At 47.9% G+C, this 20,267-nt stretch overlaps 1 protein-coding gene across 1 annotated transcript in view; it reads left to right on the top strand.

Moving 5' to 3' along the window:
• Positions 1-7,977: 7,977 nt before the first annotated feature.
• Positions 7,978-20,267, top strand: part of ZZZ3 (zinc finger ZZ-type containing 3) — a 333,973-nt gene continuing 321,683 nt past the window's right edge. Inside the window, exon 1 of the mRNA XM_085602036.1 lies at positions 7,978-8,113. The gene's annotated coding sequence lies outside the window, so the exon portion shown is untranslated. The remainder of the gene's footprint in view (positions 8,114-20,267) is intronic.

Genomic DNA, 20,267 nt, shown 5'->3' on the forward strand with positions numbered 1-20,267 from the left:
CCTCACCAGCGCAGTGTCAGCAGCGCGCCTCCAGAGGCCCACACACCTCGTGGGCGCCGCGGTCTGTAGTGCCCGTAGCGCACCCGGCCCAGGTCTCCGCGAGTCAGGCACTCCACTCCGGTCGGGGACGTTTCCCCTGCCCACAGCCGCTGCGGTGCTCCGTCACCCCCAGCACTCTCCAGGATCGAGCAGCAGGCAGTCCCGCACCAAAGCCAGCCGCCGGTGTAGCACTCCCGTTCGTAGAGAAGGATATTAGAGCGGATTATGGTGCCGGACAGCGGGAGCTTCACCCGAAGGCAGCCATTCCGCAAGTGCGCCACCTAGCGCCCCCATCTAATCCCCAGATACTTATATGTACGAACTTCCTCTATGTGTTTGTTTTTGGCAAACCACCTGAATTTTCCTGGACTAGGGCCTGCTAATTCCACAACTTTAGTTTTTTTATTGTTTAGCTCTAGCCTTTGCTGGTCAAAATAAATTATCAGGTGGTTAATGACTCTTTGCAAGCCAATCGGTGTTTGGCTCAAGACCACTATATCATCTGCGTATTCAGCCAACTTTGGAGGAAGGCTGTTTATTTTTGACAAATAAGATTGCAGGTCGGCGAGGTACAGGTTAAAAAGGCTTGGGGCCAAAACACAACCCTGTTTCAGGCCATTGTAAATGTTTATTTTGGACCATATAATGCTACCGTCTCCCAGCTTCACCCTTGCCCAAGTTTCGCTATGGAGGGCTATTATGGCGTTAATTGGTTGTTGCGGTAGACCCCATTCTTTTAGTTTCATCCAGAGTCGTTCTCGTGGGACTCTGTCAAAGGCGGATTTTAGATCAATAAAACATACAAAAAGTCCTGTGTTCTTTAATGTGTCTTTTCCTGTGTATTTTGGCACAGGTGTCCAGTTATAAAATGTACTCAGCATAATCACGGTTTCTTACAGAAAAGGGGACTTTTCAACAAAAATGGTCGAGATGCACAATCCTGCATGGAGCAGTTGTCTTGCAAGTTAGTGGGTGGCATTGCAAGGTTTTGAGATTTATACACACCTCTTATGTTAAGCCATTCTAATTGTGCTCTTTGCTCTCCAATGATTGCAAATGTTAAAACAGAAACATGGAGTGCAATAAAATGAATACTTTCTGTTTGCAGGCTATACTTTCCTACCAGACCATCACACAATCGGCTCCTGCAGCGCTGCCACTTCCATTCCTTCTTAAACCATTTAATTAGAATGTCGGTTTAAGGCAGGGTGATCAGATGTCATGCATTTCCCTAAGCAGTCCTGCTTTTTAGATGACTGTCCCAGCGTCCCAATGCTTTTTCTGATTTTTTTTTTAATAACCAAATGTTATTGATTTTAACAAAAAGCAGCATCAACCACCAAGAATCAAGTGACACCACGACAATGTGTATCGGATATTGGAACATAACACGTGTATCTGTGAACATCAACATCATTGCACCAGTAGCCCATAATGTCCCCACCACTCACCGCATATCTTATCACATTTTTGGGGGAATTCCCGTGCCTCATAGATTGACTTTTTCTGGCAGGCACGCACACCAGTCCACCCTTTTCCCCACGCTTCCAATTGTGGGTGTGATGTTATTTACCAGGTGTGAGCAATCTCCCTTTTAGGCACCAGTGTGGCTACTCCAAGAAATGCCCTTTCCAGTCTCAGTACCCCAACTTCCTCTAGGAGACCCAGCAGGGCCGTCTGAAGGCTAAGGTCAATTCGGCAGCCCAGTACCGCAGAGAGCTCACGTCTTATTTCCCCCCCATAAAAGGACAACTCTGGGCACGACCAGACCATATAAACAAAATCAGCAACAGGTAGGGAAATCACATCGCACATGCAGCCTGAGCAGCATGACCTGTCCGCTGTATTCCCTGTGGGGGTCAGGTATACGCCGTGTGTAGATAGTTGATGTGGACCATTCAGAGGCGTAAGGAAACTGCGATCTCTCTTGGGGCATACATGCCTTTCACCAATCATCTTCATCCAACTCTCCCACTTTCGTTGCAGGACCATAAAGCGATCTGACGCGCTAACTATCAGGAGCAGTAAAGCATGAAAATGGCTCCCTTTCCCAAACTCCCCATCAGTATTTTAGCTTTAAGGGTATTTGGGTATCTGAGCATCCACATGGACGAGTAAGAAATGACGTAATTGCAATTAGCGATAGTATTGCGTGTGGGAAAGCTGGGTGGGGAAGGTTTGCCAGGGCATATAGGAAGCAGGGAAGGAACATTATCTTAATTAAGACTATGCGCCCCATCAGATTCAGAGGGAGGGGGCCCCATTTTCACAAATCCCTATTTAAGGCCATCATAAGTTGTTGAAAATTAAGGGTCCACGCCAGGTCTGGGAGGCGTGAGATATAAACCCCAAGGTATTGGGGGGGGGGGGGGGGGGGGGGGGGAGAGGGGGGACACCTACATCACCCTAACTGGTACCAGTAGTGTTTTACTCATATTAATCTGCAGGCAGGAGGCTTCCAAATACAGGCAGAGAATTTTCAAGACATCTGTGGCCTAAAGACTGGGTCTCCCAGGAATAATAGAATGTTGTCTGCAAAGACAGCTATGCGCTCTTCAGCGCCCCATCCCACTGCCATCACCAAATCAGAGCATCGCATCTGATCATGCACGCCAGGAGCTCTAATACTGTTGTGTGTTTCTGGTATGGCCCATTGTTGTTTTGCCTATGTTAGCCTAATTGTGCAGGCTGCTTTTATTTTGCTGATGTTGCTAAATATCATGCTGGTCTTTGTGCTACATTGTATTTTCACACAAAACCAGCACGTTTTCATATTATATTATTTTCCTGAGATTTAGTCTGAACAGCCTAGGCAAGGTCAAACAACATTGCCCCTTGTTATTCTCTCTGGTCAGACACTAGCACACAGACATAATAAAAGAATGCCGCTGCTATGTTGAAAACACATATTTTGTCCTTTTTTCGTGGACAGGGGTTCTGAAACACACACACACACACACACACACGAGACGAGAGTGCTGCGTCAGCTGAGATGTAGAACATCCACCTATGTATGCTAAGATACGGGTCTGCCACTAACCTCAGAGATCTATAATATATAATCACTTAGCCTGGCCAGGGTCCCGTTCTCCGCCCAAGCAGCTCTGTTGTAGCCTCGCCTGCCGCTGTCTCGGACACCTCTTGCCAAGGTAGGTGTTCAAGGCCCGCCTCCACTCGGATGCTCCTGCCTGCACCTCATGCCTGGTAGTCCAGTAGGAGAGCCTTGCTCTTCTGCTGTTCCACTGTTGTCTGTCTGCCTTGTTGTGTCCGTTTTGTCTTTGTGTCTGTCTTTTATTGTATTTTTACTGTAATTTTTGTGCCTGTTTATCGGTGACTGTTTTCTGCCCTTCTTTCGTTTTTGTGCCTGTGCCGTTGTTTTCTCCTCCACGCCTGTTTCTCGCCGCCCTTTTCCCACGGCTGCTCCCCTGCGGCCCCTCCCACTGCTCCCCCACAGCCCCTCACCCTGCCGTTCTCACTCCTGGCTCCCAGCTGAGCTTTCCTTTCCCCTTACCTATTTAATGGCGGCCGCTGTGCAGGCGCGCTGCTGGCAAGCCCGTCTGTGCCCATCTGCATCCAGCACCAGAGACGCTGGATTTCCGACCACCCACTGCTACGACTCTGCTGCCCTCATCGCACTCAACCACAGAAGAAACAACTGCCTTCTGTCTACAGCAAAATCCACCCCGGCCAGTTCTCCTGCCGACACTGCTGCTGAACCTTCACCACCCTCTGCACCCCCACAGCCGTCACCCCCATGCCAGAAGCCAACACACCCAAAGCCCTGCAGTGTATCCACCTCAACATGTGCTCCCTGCACCGACACACCGTAGAGATATGGGAGCTCCTCAACACTATCTCGCCTGACGTCGTCTTATTCACAGAAACCTGGACCAACTCCACCTCCGACATAGTCACTGCCATTCCCGATGGATACAAGATGCAGAGGAAAGATCGCCCCAACCGCCCAGGAGGAGGACTCACCATCGCATACAAGAACTCCCTCCGACTCACCACCTCCAGCATGAGCGACTCTCCGTCCACCACTGAACAACTCCAATTCCAGATATATACCAGCCCCAGATCCACCCTACGAAGGATCCTCGCCTACAGGCCCCCCGGACCTCGAACAGCGTTCACCCCTACCATCGCCAACCTCTTCGCCCTCACCTCCATGGACTACATACTCATCGGAGACCTCCACTTCCACATTGAGAATCTCAAAGACCCCAACTCCTCCACCCTCCTGGACAACATCGCCAACCTCGGATAGAAACAGCTCATCACCACACCCACCCACAAGGCAGGACACACCCTCGACCCCATCTTCACAGGAGAAAACAACATACACTTTGGCCACATCATGCAACTCCTCTAGACAGACCATCACTGCGTATACTTCCACGTCAACAAACCCACCGCCCCTAAACCTGCACCCGTCCCACCGCGAAGGAACTGGAGCAAAGTCACCGAGGAGCACTTCCAACTCCACCCTCAACCGCGATGACCCCTCCACTTCGACTGACGCAAACCTTGCAGCCAAAGAACTACACAGATGGATCTCCAACTGGGCGGACGAACTCGCACCCCTTCGCAACCCAACCAGACTGCGCCCTAGAAAGGCCACCTGGCACACCCCCGACATCCATGAATCCAGACGCACCTGAAGACGTCTCGAGAAGAATTGGCAAAACAGCAAAACTTCGGAAGACCACACCACCTAAAAGTATGCCATGACAGAATACCACCAACTCATCAGATCAACCAAACGAACCTTCATTTAGTGCAAGATCACCGCCAACTCCAGCAACTCGAAGGAACTCTTTAGCATCATCCAAGAAGTCACCAAACCCCCCCCAGCGAGGCCACGGACATCATCCTCTCCCAGGACCTCTGCAACAAGCTCTGCTTCTACTTCCATCTGAAAATCAAGTCCCTCTACGAAAACTTCAATGAACAAACACTGTACTCCGAAGCCACTCCCCCCTCCAACAACACCAGCCAACTCACCATCTCTGCCTGGACCCCAGCCACCACCGAATCGACCATGAAAGGCATCCACTCAGGAACACCGGCATAACCCTGCCCTCCACACATCTTCCACAGAGCGGCCGCCATCGCACCGGAACTACAACGCACCATTAACACTACCTTCGAAACCAGCACCTTCCCCGACGACTGGAAACGAGCAGAAGTCATGCCCCTGCTCAAGAAACCCTCTGCAGACCCTTTGGACTTCAAGCACTACCGACCCATTTCCCTCCTCCCCTTCGCAGCCAAAGTCACCGAGAAGACCGTCAACGCCCAACTAACGAAATTCATCAAAGAGAACTCCATCCTTGACCCCTCCCAATTCGGATTCCGCAGCAACCACAGCACCGAAACCGCTCTACTCGCCACCAAAGATGACATCCGCACCCTCCTTGACCAAGACCTCACCGCGGCCCTGATTCTACTCGACCTCTCCACAGCCTTTAACACCGTCTCCCACCACACACTTGCCGCCAGACTCCACAACGCCGGCATACAGGGAACCGCCCTCAAATGGCTCAGGTCCTTCCTCAACGGCAGAACCCTAAGAATCAGACTGCCACCCATCCTCTCCGAACCCACAGAGATAAACTGCGGAGTACCCCAAGGATTGTCACTCAGCCCAACTCTCTTCAACATCTACATGCCCCCCCTCACTGCCATAGTCAGACAGCATGGACTCAACATAGTCTCCTACGCCGACGACACCCAGCTCATACTCTCTTACATCAAGGATCCCGTCACCATCAGACTCAGCTTCCAGGATGGCATGAAGGAGGTTGCATCCTGGATGAGCAGCAGCTGCCTGAAGCTCAACTCAGAGAAGACGGAGGTACTCGTCCTCTGACCCTCTTCCACTGCATGGGACAACATCTGGTGGCCCACCGTCCTCGGAAGCCCTCCCACCCCCACAGACCATGCCCAGAACCTCAGCATTGTACTCAACTCCTTCCTCTCCATTACCCAACAGATCAACGCCGTCACCTGCTTCAACACCCTCCGCATCCTAATGAAGACCTTCAAATGGATCCCCCCAAATCAAGAAAGATCGTCACCCATGCACTCATAACCAGTAGACTGGACTACGGTAACGCCCTTCACGCCGGAATCAGCAAGTCTCTGCTCCGCAAACTCCAGACCATACAGAACACCAAAGCCAGACTTGTCCTCGGCCTCCCTCGACATGAACACATCACCCAACACCTGCGAGACCTCCACTGGCACCCCGTAGAGAAGAGAGTAAACTTCAAGATACTCACCCACGCCCACAAATGCCTCCACAACACCGGACCCGAATACCTCAACAAGAGAATCTCCTTCCACGTCCCAAGAGAAACCTCCGGCCTCGCCCTAGCCAAAACCCTGCGCATCCACAGAGCCAGAACGGGTGAAAGAACATTCTCCTACATCGCGGCCAAGACCTGGTACCAGCTCCAGATCGACATCAGCGCCCCCTCTCTGAACATCTTCAGGAAGACCCTCAAGACCTGGATCTTCGACTGAACGGAGCTGCTTATCCACCCCCCTCCCCCGTCCTATGCCTTGGGACTCTAACAGGTGAATAGCACGCTTGACAATTTTCCTGATTGATTGATAAGTAGCAGGGGAGGGGTTAGCCAGATCTGTCAGATAACATGACAAGGCTTTTTAAGGTATAAGGTTTATTAACCATACGGATCATACTATTGGCATGTATTGTTTTTTAATTGTAGTACAATTATTGCATCTTCGTGCAGGATAGTTCAAAAAAACATTGTAAACTTCCTTTGTGCCTCTTTTTTAACTTACTGTGGACAAGTAGGAGTGAGAAAGTGAAAGGGCGTGTCCTGTTACCGTGATACCCAAGAGGGTCGAGAGTGTTGTGTTCTGGGGTGTCTTTCTAGAAAGGTTAGGAGGGCAAGTGAGGCACTATAGCTAGTTGGGCTTGGGCTTATAGATACTGAGGTGGTATTGTGACTCAGTCCCTACATACTGATGTTCTATGGTCCCAATCATAGTTCTGGTCCAAAGCATGATCCCTGCAACATTATTAAAGTGGGGGGAGGGAAGAGGATGTGGTCAGACTGCTAGATTGCCGACTTTGGGAAACCAAGGTTCGGGCCTCAGGGTCGCGTCCACAGCCTGCGATTCTGGGCAAATCACTTAATCTCCCTGTGCCTACCAAAAAACACGAATGTGTCCTTATATAACGTAAACAGTGCCATGTAAAGCGCTCCAATACCTTCGGGTCAAGTTCGCGCTATATAAATCTGAAAGAAAAAAGGCAAACAGTCGCAGAGACAGGTCGAGTGCCCCTACAGATCGGGAAGAGCCTGAATATGACTCTGTTTGCCAGGGCTGTAGGGGTATTATACAGCAGACCCGCAAGTCTATGAAAGTACGGCCAGCCCGTTGGCAGCACGGCCTCAAAAAAGGTCCATGTGACTGAAAAAAATCGTCCGCCAACACCGGCCGAAAGCCTAGCTGCAAAACCAGCTATAGGATAACAGGCTAACAGTCATGAACAGACAGTGAGTGATAGGGTCCAATTGTCACTCAATCTCATCCGCCTGGGCTTCCTACTCTGCGCTACCCCTTCATTTCCGACCCGTCTCTCCCTCCTTCCGATCCAAAGCGACAAGCAGCACCCCAGGTTAAATCATCCTGCCACCGCACTGTCCCTCACTAAATCACATCAGAGGAAAATGCACCTGACTCCGCAGACACCAGCCTGCATATTACAAGAGAATAGCTGGGACAAAGGCACGTGCGTACTGTTTAGCCAATGAGTACTTCGGAATTCTGTATAGCGTATTAGGATTGGCTAGGGTGACCCCCAATGCTCCAATCGTTGTTCACCTTATACATTAGCACTGCTGCCCAATCCCAAACGACTCGAGGAATATCTTCAGCAGTAGGATTGGTGGTTCTGCGGCCCGGAAGTGCTAAAATTACGGACAAATGACATCCGTTAAAAAATCAGCAACGGACGACGGACATGAGGCTAAATTCACGGACAGCCCCTATAAGTAGCGGACTGGTGGTTACTGCACCTTTACCACCTTAGGTAAGGTTTAGGTCATTTTTAATTCAATAGACTGCTGGGCTGCGTAGGTTTGACGGGCTTTTGGAGATTCTTCAAACTGAGTTGTTGCATCTTTTTGTAGCGCTGCATACCTGCACACAGCCATATTCTCTGCGGGATTCTAAAAGAGGAGGGCGTGTTCCGCTTTTTCAGGACATTTAATTAACTTTTTGAGGGAAAACACATAGGTGGACAAATTAACCAGTTTGCTGAAAGCCAGAACCACAAGAGCATTTTTTATGTTGCACTTGCACGCGAGTTTTACGGAGGCTCTGCGGTTATATTTTGGATAAGCATCGTGCTGGAGCAGGGCATTCTGAAGTTTGTGCATTAACTTTGTCAATTGAGACCCTCATACATTACCACTTTTTTTAAATTCTGGTCTCGAATATGCCGCCCTGAATTCTTCGCTGAGTTCAGATTTGCCATGTAGAACACTTTGGACTTTTGTGCAAATGGGATTTCTTCAGGTCCAGCTGCTGAAGTGTAGTTTATGCATGGGATTCAAGAGCATCCGAAACATCAATGATGGTTGTTGTGTTGAGGGTTAGAAGAGTATTATTTTTTTTTGTCACTTCTGTGCCAACAAAAAACGAAACTGTAGACTAATTAACTGTTGTGTTAAGCTGAAAGTTACATTTATATTGTAATATTACTAAAGCTGGTTTATATACTGTAATATTTAACTGTGTTTTGTACGTTTTTGCTTTATACATGCACACCTTGTATATAAGCATTTTAAAAAAATATATTGACTCCTGCACACAACCCACTGTTTTTAGGTCTCGGCTGCGAAAGGCTGCGCTTGCGCAGTCTCGCTCCGAGATTTAATGAGTTGGAGTGACTTTGAGAAGAGGGGCTTGCACCCGCCCCTCTTCTCTCCTGTTCTCCATTGGCTGGCCTCTTAAATGCTGGCCAGCCACTGGAGAAGAGGTCCAGTCACTCCGTTGAAGCCCCGTCCTTTTCGGATCGGGGGGCGTGTTTTTTGCGAGAAGTCTCAGGGAGGAGACAACAGCAAAACACGCCCCCAAATCCGAAAATGAGGCTCCCTTTCTCCGAGGCATTTTTGCTGTGCCTCGGAGAAAGGCGGTGGTGTCCGGCAGCATCAGGTTCGTGCAGCTGCAGCTTCCTCCTTGTTACCTTTTCTGAGGCGGACAACGCATGATATAGTCAGAGGTAAACGTCAGGGAATACAAACCGAAACCGCACATCGGAGACCTGTCTTTTGTGATCCAATAAGAGAAGAGACGGGTGTGTTTGCGGAGCTTCTCACGTGTTTTACATTTTCAGCAGCAACCAATGGACTGCAGGCTTTCAGCCAGTCCGAGCAGGCCCGTTTTATGAGGCTTGTTAATGCGCAAGTCTTCATGGCTAGTGTTTCTGTCTTGAGATAGTTTAGCGAGAAAGATGTGAGTTTACTGCTTGGTGACCTCTGTCTCCCTACTGAGCACGCTATTGGGGTTGTATAGGCGCATGGCTTGAAGGTCTGCGGCAGCCTATGGTTTATTTTTGTAGCGGTAGAAATATTTAGAGTTTATCCGTAGACTCAGGGGAGAGGCCTTGTACCTACCTGCTTGAGATTTCAAACAGGCATCCTTCCTCGCAAGTTATTACACAACGCACATCAACAGAACCATGCGGGAGGATTCAGATACGGTGAGCCTTGGTTTTAGCGGTCTGCTAGGAGGTAGCCCTTTAGCGTCGTTCATCCCATACTCTCCATCTCGGGTTCTTCCCGAAACACTCCACACAGCCCTGCTTGTGTTGAGGTTGAGTAGTCTCGTACACTGCCTATACTCTCCGCCTCACATCACCCGCCCTTAGACGAGCTTCTGCTGGGCGCCAACTTGAAGGGCACAGGCTTGTAAGTAGGTACATTTGTTTCAGATACGTAGGGGACAACTTTGTGTTTATTTTCACCCTCTTGTCTTCTCTTTTATTGTGTTAGGATGCGAGGCCCTCAGCCCTTTTTAAGTCTGTAGGTAAATGGGAGGAAAGATGATGGGGTGTTTATTACCTGGCCATAAGGGGCAGTGAAAACTGTTCAGTCTGTCGCTGTGTCGACGGAATACTCATTCATCCAAAATCTAAATCAACCCCTTGGTGGTCGCCATGATGTACTTTTGTCACAAAAACTTTTGTCCGAGGAAAAGGCTTCTACCCCCATATGTGACATGTTTGTGTGCTGTACAGCTTGTGCCTTGGTTTGAGTGCTTGGAATTGTGGGCCATAACATTGACTGACACTCCTGAGCCAGTGAGGGTGGTGACCATCGTCCCTTATCTGTATATATCGCTATGGTTATAGGTTGAGCCATCCCCCCCCGAATTGTTTATGTATGACGTGAAGATGTCCCCATCTTCCACATCAAAATCACTACGAGCTATCAACATGCAAATTGATTCTGCTTGTTTCTCGGTTCTTAATAAGATGATCCGTAATGATGAGAATGTGTACACTCATACTGTTTGCCCCCATCCTCGTCCTCTACTTTCTCAGATTCATGCGAATTGATTCATTTTCCTGTGCGTAGAGCATGGCTTTCCTTAGGTGGGATATTTCAGGGGCAGGTGAGGTTCCTTGCACCACTTCCTGCAGGGCTGGCTTTAGAGTTGGTGGCACCCGGTGCGACACTGTTTGTTGGCGCCCTGTTGTATTCTTCCCCTCCCTTGGTACGTTCCTTCCACCCCCGCTGTATGGTGCAACTCGCAACACCACATCCAATGAAAAAGTGTTTGTTTCAGCCAATCGCGAGTGACAGTAAAATAGCTGCAGCCTCCAGCAATAGAACGACGATGTGTTACTTCTAAAGCCAATCCTTTGACAAGATTCAGCCTAACCAAGCCATGGTTATCGTGCTTTCCACCACGATGAGAATTTCGTTCCTCTTTCTTCATTGGTTATGAGACCGGGGTTAAACCAAGGATGATCATGGTAGGACCAGAGTAAAAAAGATGAGGTATTGAATTTAGAGTCCCATGTAGAATTAAAACGATATTTTGTAGAACTTGAGGTTGGTGCGATAGAGAGGAGGGACAGTCTAGGCACCGAAAGAAGGGGGTAGTTACTGGTTAGTGAAAATCTCGAGGTGACGAATTACATGCGCCAGTGGGGGAGAGACAGTGGAACAGATTTCTGATCCTCAAGCAGTAAGTGATCTGTTTCAGGACGTTAAATTATCGAGTTTGGGTTTAGTGTTGTGGTTGTATTTATTAAAGCGCTTCATTTCCCAACTTAAGCGCCGAAGTGCTTTAACAGACTGGCACACGCTCCTTCACTGGTCTTCTTACAAAGAATGTGGATTTATAGAGTGACCTATGTATGAAATGTTTTGGTGTTGTGATAACTAGAGTTGTGCTGTGAATCTGTTATGCCATTGGACTCCTAGTCAAGCGAAAGAGTGAAGGTGGCTCTGTGTGTGGGTGCACATGCAATAGGTCTCGCATTTGAGAGTGATTAAGCTATTGACATTGTAAATAACAATGCCGTTTCTTTAAATGTTTTAAAAACAAAAACATAAACAAAAATAATGTCATGAGCAATGCCAATAGCTCCCGAGACCATTGCATTGTAAATGCTTGTTCACTTTTGGAAGAAAGGGACGCTGGTTTAAGGCATTTCTTTGGATTGACCCACCAAACAAAACACATCAAACAAATACATTACGAAATATTCTATATAAATTCATGGAGGAAAAACACAGAAATTGGAATTTTAGGCGGGGGGGGGGGGGGGGTTATGTTGCATCTCTTTGACCAGCATTTTAATGTGTGGCTTTATTTTTACTAGTTTATTTCTGAACTCCGAGTCTATATTTCTTGAGTGTAGTCTCTGTTTTACATAGATGAGAGCTGTGAACGGTCTTTGTTGGCATGAATCGTTGGCGAGGGATGGAATTAAAACCTCCAGTGCTTCCTATGGTAACTCGGTATACTCTCCTCATACATATACCCAAACGTTTGCCAACAAATTTTCCTTGAATTGAAGTTTTAGTGTACAACTGGTATAGATTTGTAAATTTTCTTGTTTTGCTCTCAATTCTACTAATTTGTCTATAGCCACACTAAAAGATTCTTAGTCCAGTTTCTACTTTTATTTGAATACTGCATCACTTAGTTACAGATGCGGGATAAATGAAATCATGCCTTCATTTGACTCTTCTGTATCACGAGATGTTTAGAATATCTTAATGTTTTGAAAAGCATCAACATTTTCTTTTGATATGTGACAAGCTCATAGTTCTAGCTTTTTGATTATTGCCTGATCTTGCGTCAACATGAAACATTAGGATGATGACTCCTTGCTTGCTAAGGTGGAGTGCATTTAAATGAGTCAAAGCATATGGACCAGACGAGAGGCACTATCCTCATTGGTTTTACCCATTTCTTGGATAACTACATTCCACAGTAACAGATCCCTGGTGAAAATAATTGGAGAAGAGAAACAAACCCTGGACTGGAATTTGTTCATTAAGGGCATTGTATCGGATTTGGCATGGAGGCTTCTGTATCGGTCATCATTTAACCTATGAAGAATATATCTGTGTCCTGTAATATTGAGTCACATGAGTACAACAGGTGCATCTAACAGATATTGCTTACAGCCTACAATGCAAAAGAAACTGAAGCATACTAGAGACTATTAGGATCGGTCCCTTGTCATTCCGAGTGAGTCCAAGACTAAATGCAGTTAGCAAGAGCCCTGCAAACAGCAGAGGTGTAAGCATTCAATCACTTATAGCAACACATTAGTTAAGCGTTGGGGGAAATAAATAACATTTTGGAAAAGCCATGTGAGCTGAAGCCAGGTGCAGGCAGCGAGAACAAAAAAGGAAACGAGTGTCATGCAAAGTAAATTATTCATGGTGTTATCGCATACTGACTAAATGTACCATCCCAAAAGTATCCCTCCAGATTGCTTCCTGTGACCTCTTTGTAGACTAGCTCCCCTATAAATCCTCCTTATGTCTGTCTACCAAACCCACCATGATGGTTTTCTACCATGATACAAAGGACACCGACAACTGCTGTGATGTGCTGGGGGATTATTCAAAGTGCTTGTATGGGTTTCACCATAGCCCTCTAACTGTGCTGACTTGTATGCATTTGGTTCACAAAATACAGGTAATAGCCATGGCTTTTTTGTTGCATGCTTTTTAAAAAGGCTGGTATCCGTTTAGAATCCTGCACAATTTCTTTGTGATACAGATTAAATATTATCTTGTTTTGTGTACGTGGGGATGGGGAAACCTGAGGCTGGTTTTGTAGGGATTTTAATGGGAGGCATTGTCAGCTTTATGGGGTCCTAAAGCTGGTGCATCAGACACATGGCTATAACGTGAGCTGCTATTTCATGTTTTCTTTCCTAGGATTAATCTGCATCCATTTCAGTAGATCTGATTACCTGAGTTCTTATGAGCCAAAAGTCAGTTGTGACTTTCAAAAAGACACTTATCCGCTGAGCCCTTAATTTTGTGTTTTAATTTTAGCACCTGGCAGTTTGAGTAGGCTAGCAAAAAACATAGCTAACAAAATAAACATGGTTCGTCACGATAGTTTCTCTTTCAATGCTAAACGGTATAATATGGAACTATTTTTAAATGATGATCATGCCTCTCTTTACAAGCTGGCCATACATGCCTGCAGAATTGTGCTTCTTACTGTACTGTGACAGACACATTTAAAGTTAAAATAAAGTATGTTCGATGTTTGAAAGCTCAGGCTCATGAAAGCATTTGACTTGTTCATGTTTGTCAGTTTGTGTATTGTGTGAAATTGAAAATAAGTGGCCCCCTGTTTGCCATTACTGCCCAGCAAAGTAAATGAAGTAGACCTTGTATCATTAATGAGTTCAGGGCATGTTGAATTTATTAGATACAGTAGTCTTCTGAAGTGGTCATGTTCATGCAGCAGAAAACTACACATCAATATAAATGCAGTAATGAACACCTAATGCTCGCTTTCTTCTTTTTTTTTTTTTTTTTTTTTTTTAAACTTTAGTCTGTAAGTAAATCTTCCATCTGTGGTGTTCTGCTTTGAATTGTTACTTGCAATTTTTCTTTAGTCCTGCCCTGTCTTCCACACTGGTTTAATCAGTTAGGATAATATGCCCATCACTTTTTCAGTATTTGATATCTGCATGCCATTCGTGTTGATGCATGACCTGGCGCAAGCCCAGATGTTCAGTTTTACAAAACACCATTGAACTGCATGTCAGTCACCGTCACGATTTGGCTCATGTCTGTGACTGTTCAATATGTCCTTGTGCACACTACCACACAAGTGCATGTTTCCTCTGATGTAAAGAATGCCAGTCACGCTCCAAACGCCTCTTTGTACTCCTCGCTTTGAAACTCTTATTTAGGGATTCATCCCCCCCATGACTAATTGCATGGGTTTTCCTTTTTGTTTTCTTTTTCCAGTTGAAGGAAAGTTTGAGGATTGGTTTGATTTGAACTTGCCCTGATTGATCAGGCTAGATAAGACAACTTTCTCTGCCATGTGCCTTCCTTTTACTCAGCCAGATTTTCTACTGAAATGAGAATGGCATCAATATCTTACTCTGTTAGTGGCTAGCAAATATCCATGCTGAAGAAGGCCCTGTGTGATTTGTCTAATTAGGGGTCAAAACGTTGCCATTCCATGGGCCTACCCACAATCAAAGGGGAATGGATCACTTGTACCTGCTACCAGGGTTCATGTGGTTCTTTCCGTCATTTGCTTAAAAAACCCTCATTCACGTAAGCAGGTCAATGGGCGGTATATCTTGGTTCTCCGCCTGGGTCAAGTACGTGACAACATCATCATAGGGTTTCTTTCATGCTTCCTCCGCCTGGCGGGAACCACTGGTTATTACAGTAGTGATCACAAATCAAAAATATTTTGTGAAGGTGCTTGTGTAGAGTGTACATTTTTAAAAAGGGTTCCTCATGCCACCTAAACTTATATTGTATTCAGTTTGAGATTGGACATACAATGAGTCCACTGCACTTGTTGGTCCAGGTGATAGGTCGACATGTTTCAGCTCCTTTGTCTGCTCTAGGGGTCGGAGGGTTTTCGCCAGGACCTAGAGAAGAGTGTTTGTGGAGGAAATGGATATTGTCCAAAACCAAAGTAAAAGTCCAGGGTTCACGTTTCTGAACTTGAGGTCAAAAAAGTACCTAATGTGAAAAAGGGAAAGAAATCCGAGACAAATACAGCCTAAGAACATATTGAAACAAGCATTTACAATGCAATGGTCTCGGCAATATTATAGGTAGAGCTATTGGTATTGCTAATTATTTTTTTTATCATTTTTGTATCCCTAAATAAATGGCATTGTCATTTCTATTGGCATTACCTTTTTTTTGCATACACAAGCGCACGGTGTATTCATATTCTCCACGTCCTCTGCAACGCACGCAGGCACTTTATGAAGTCTCAAAGGCCGCTGCAACACACGCACATACACGCACTTTATGAAGTCTTAAAGGCCGCTGCAACACGCACTCACATACACTTTATGCCGTCTCCAGTTTACCTTTGTTTACTCTCTACCATCGTCTCCCGGTTCTGTTTTTAATCCGATTGCCACTTTCCTACCCACGGTTTGTGCCTTGAATTATGGCACTCAATCGCTGCCATTCCTTGGGCCCAAAGAAACTACACTCACCGCAAACAAAAGGCACGGCGTGAAAACCCGGTGTGCAGGGAAGCGAGGAGGACGCAGCGCTGGGGCGACACACGAGTAGTAGATGGAAACGTGGTTACTGATTAAGATACAGGGCTTAACTAGGCGGGCGGCGGGCAGCGCGCAGGAGCAACAGCAAGAAGATCCTCACGGCCAGACGATGGATAAAAAATGGCGGATGGGAGCTTCCAAACTTTTTCGGATCCGGGGGAGTGTTCCTGCTGTTGTAAAAGGGCGTGGCTAAAAAGTGGAAAGAACAGCAAGGAACACGCCCCCGAATCTGAAAAAGACGGAGCCTATTTGGAGGGACGGCTCTCTCCTCCAATGGCTGGCCTCCGTTTAGGAAGCCAGCCAATGGAGGAGAAGCTAAAAGAGAGGCGGGCTAAATAGCCACTCTAGAAAACATTAAATCTTCCGACTTCCAGTTCTGCCTTCGGCAGACCGGTAGTCCTCGACCTAAAAACGCCATTTAGAGTACTTTAGTAATTTTGGGGGCTTGAAGGGAGCATGGTGTATTGGGAATAAAATCCTGCATACATACATGATAAAGATGCCCAGGGCACCGGGGAGCGCCCAGGCCTTGTAAAGGGGCGTGCCCTTCGGTCTCCTCCCTCTTATTGGTCACGCACCCCTGGGTGAGTGCAGATAGTCTCAACGCGCGAGAGAGGGGTGTTGCAGTCACATGTAATATTAGCCCCGAGCCGCGCCAGCGTTAGGCAGTTCCTCTGCGTGAGTGGGAAACCGCTGCTTTGGTGGGAGCTTCCAGGGAGGGGGGGGGGGGGGGAGGAGGCGGGGGCGGAGCAGGCTGACCAGTAATTTCTGGGTATGTTTTATGGAGGAGGAAATTGCCAGTGATTCGGGAACTCGAGAGACAAATTTAGGAAGTGATGTGGGGCTGAGTCAGCAGGGCAGGCTGGGCTCCCCCGCTCCTGGGTGGGCCGCACGCTTCTTCCTGCGAGGGCCTCTCACTCGCTGGTGCTAATTCCTTGTGCATGACAGGGCTTCCCCTTTTATCTCATCCTCCTCAGGGACCCCCCAACTCAGCCAGGCTTCTCTGGCTAATAAACCGGCCTCCTGGCTGCAGCCTCTGCAGCACACGGTGCAGGTGGAGGAGCCACTCACACGGGCCAAAACACGGCACCTGGGGGCAGGAGGGCAGGCGACAAGCACCAGGGGGCTGCGGGGCCCCCTCGGGCCGTGACTTCTGCGAGGCCAGTAGGGCTGGGTAGGATCAGCAGATTTACTGGCAGACGGTAGAGCAGGGGCTGGGGCAGTAGAGTGGCTAACAAGTGTCCTTGGAAGGCCAGTAGGGCTGGGCAGGATCAGTAGATTTACTAGCAAACGGTAGAGCAGGGGCTCGGGCAGTAGAGTGGCTAACAAGTGCCCCTGGAAGGCCGGTAGGGCTGGGGTAGGATCAGCAGATTTACTGGCAGACTGTAGAGCAAGGGATGGGGCAGTAGAGTGGCTTACAAGTGCCCCTGGAAGACAGGTAGGGCTGGGTAGGATCAGCAGTTTTACTGGCAGACTGTAGAGCAGGGGATGGGGACAGTAGAGGGGCTAACAAGTGCCCCTAGAAGGCCTGTAGGGCTGGGTAGGATCAGTAGATTTACTGGCAGACGGTAGAGCACGAGCTGGGCAGTAGGGTTGGAGTGTGGACAGTTGGTTGGTTCCCCTCAGAGCCTCTGTACCTCTGGAAGGCCGAGGGGGGCGGGGAGCATCGGTAGATATACTTGAAGACCGTAGATCTGGGGCAGTAGATCTGACAAGTCACTGCTTACAGCAGGTTCGACAAAGACCTTTGCATGATATAAACTGCCCTCATGCCAGTGCCTCTGAAAGGCTGGTCGGCTGGGAAAGGGTCAGTAGTTTCACTGGTATCCCAGTGAGTCTCGGTGGCTGGTGGAGAAGGGTTATGATTAGATGAACTGTAGATTGCCGTCCGACTGGAAGCCAGTGGGGCGGGGAAGGGTCAGTAAGTTCACTGGCGGCCCTGTGACTCGTAAAGACTGTAGACTACGGCATAATCAGATGAACAATAGCTTTACAAGCAGGAACATGACTCCTAAAGGACGGTAGTTCTGGGGAAGTGTTGGTAGATTTACTAGCAGGCCTGGGAGTCTGAAAGCAAGTGGAGCTGGGGCAGTGACAGTAGACTTACTAGCAGGCCTGGAAGTCTGAAAGGACTGTGGAGTTGGGGCAGTGATGGTAGACTTACTAGCAGGCCTGGGAGTCTGAAAGCAAGTGGAGCTGGGGCAGTGACGATAGACTTACTAGCAAGTCTGGAAGTCTGAAAGGACAGTGGAGTTGGGGCAGTGACGGTAGATATACTAGCAGGTCCAGGGCCGATCTGGGAACAGAAAACGGCCCTGAGCAGGTCTGCGAGTCTGAAAGGGCGGAAGAGCAGTTGAGCTGGGGCAGTGCCAGTAGATTTATTGGCAGGTCTGGAGTCTGAAAGGACAGAGGAGCTGGGGCAGTAGATTTCAAAACAAGCCGGTACCTCTGGAAGGCTAGGGCGGCTGTGGCATGCTCCAGTTATTAGTAGATTTCCTCCACCCTGGTACTGCCCGATGGCTAACGGTTTGGTCAGGGAACGGTAGGTGTAGGTAGGGCCGGGTGTCAGTACATTTCTCTACAAGTTGGCATTGGAAATACCTGGTAGGGCTGAACCCGGGTGGGTCAGTCGAACTACCGAAAGGCTGGTAGTACATGTCCTGATGCCTTATGAAAGTTGGAAGGGCTGGGCAGGATCAGTAGACTGACTGGTTGTGGGTCAGGAACGACGGCAGATTTAGAGTAAACCCTGATGTCGGTGCCTCTGAAGGAGGGGTGGGCTGGCCCTGACGTGTGACTGACGCTGCCCCGGCCTTCCTAGCCCTCCATAATATTTGTCAGAGTCCGCTAAGATAAAGGCACGTCGGCGGCTGTCCCCAGGATGGGTGAGAATGCACGGGTAAAGCAGGCGCCATTCTAGGTGAGGGAGATGGCCAGGCCGCATGGGCCGCCAGTCCCTGTCTGTGTCCGGTCTCGTGCCTCTGTGAGGTCTGACGTGGGGGCGGGGCTCCGGAAGGGGTGCACATTGAATTCTGGGAGGTCCAGAACGTGAGGTGGGGGGCCCGGGAGAGAGGGCAAGACACAAAGGGCTTGGAACAACAAATAAGCCAACAAAGCTCCAGTAAACAAGGTAAAAACAATTACAAGTGACCCACACACGCTGCTGCAACCCACACGCCGCACAAAAGGACAACCGCCCCCCGCCCGCAAGCCCTCACATGCTGCTGCGCCACATGCACCGCTGCCCTTCTGCTTCCAGGTCGTGTTTCTGCAATTTTACATATCCTGTTTTTCTCCAAATCATTGTGTCTCTGTCTGACGCACCACAGCGTTCTCCAAACTTATCAACCAGGCACCTTTTTAAATGAAATAAAATGAACAAATACTTTCAACAAACGTTGTTTCCTTAGCATATTTATTTAAACAATTCTGAGACCTGTTTCAAAAAGAGTTAGTCTAATCTACACAGAGAGCGGGCAGCGCGCAGGAGCAACAGCAAGAAGATCCTCACGGCCAGACGATGGATAAAAAATGGCGGATGGGAGCTTCCAAACTTTTTTGGATCCGGGGGCGTGTTCCTGCTGTTGTAAAAGGGCGTGGCTAAAAAGTGGAAAGAACAGCAAGGAACACGCCCCCGAATCTGAAAAAGACGGAGCCTATTTGGAGGGACGGCTCTCTCCTCCAATGGCTGGCCTCCGTTTAGGAAGCCAGCCAATGGAGGAGAAGCTAAAAGAGAGGCGGGCTAAATAGCCACTCTAGAAAACATTAAATCTTCCGACTTCCGGTTCTGCCTTCGGCAGACCGGTAGTCCTCGACCTAAAAAGGTAGATGGTCTTGTGATGAAGTGTGTACTGTTCAACTTGAACATCTTGATTAATTTAAAAAAGCAATTAAGAAAATGGCAATTCTTTAGTTGGTAGGTACAGTATTCATGTTAACCCTCATGTCAGCAAGATAGTGAATGTGGTTAAATTGGCAGTCAAATGTATGGTACGATTTTATAGTCTATTATTTCTAAACTCGTGTAGGAGTTAACAGAGTTGTATTGCATTTAAAAAGCGTCTGTTCCATTATAGTAGTGGCGGGTGGAGGGCCACTCAGTTATTGAACCAAAAATATTGTAGCGGTTTGTGAGATCTAGAACTTGCATAGATAAGCAATTAAGAAAATGGCAACTCTTTAAGATGTCGATATAGTAATCATAATTACCCTAATGTTGTCAAAAATAATTTGTGAAGTTCACTAGGCTTGTCAAATATGTGGCACAAGTTTTGTCCATTGTTTCACCTAAGATCAAACTGTGTAATATTGCTTTAACTGGTATTGGGCGCGTCTGTTTACATAGTAGCGGTGGCGTGCAGTGGGCCACTAATGGGGTGTTAGGTAAGTGATCAGGGCGATAGTGGATGCGCTGTGA

Source organism: Triturus cristatus, chromosome 4_2 (genome assembly GCF_964204655.1).
Source record: "Triturus cristatus chromosome 4_2, aTriCri1.1, whole genome shotgun sequence".
NCBI classification, from domain to species: Eukaryota; Metazoa; Chordata; class Amphibia; order Caudata; family Salamandridae; genus Triturus; species Triturus cristatus.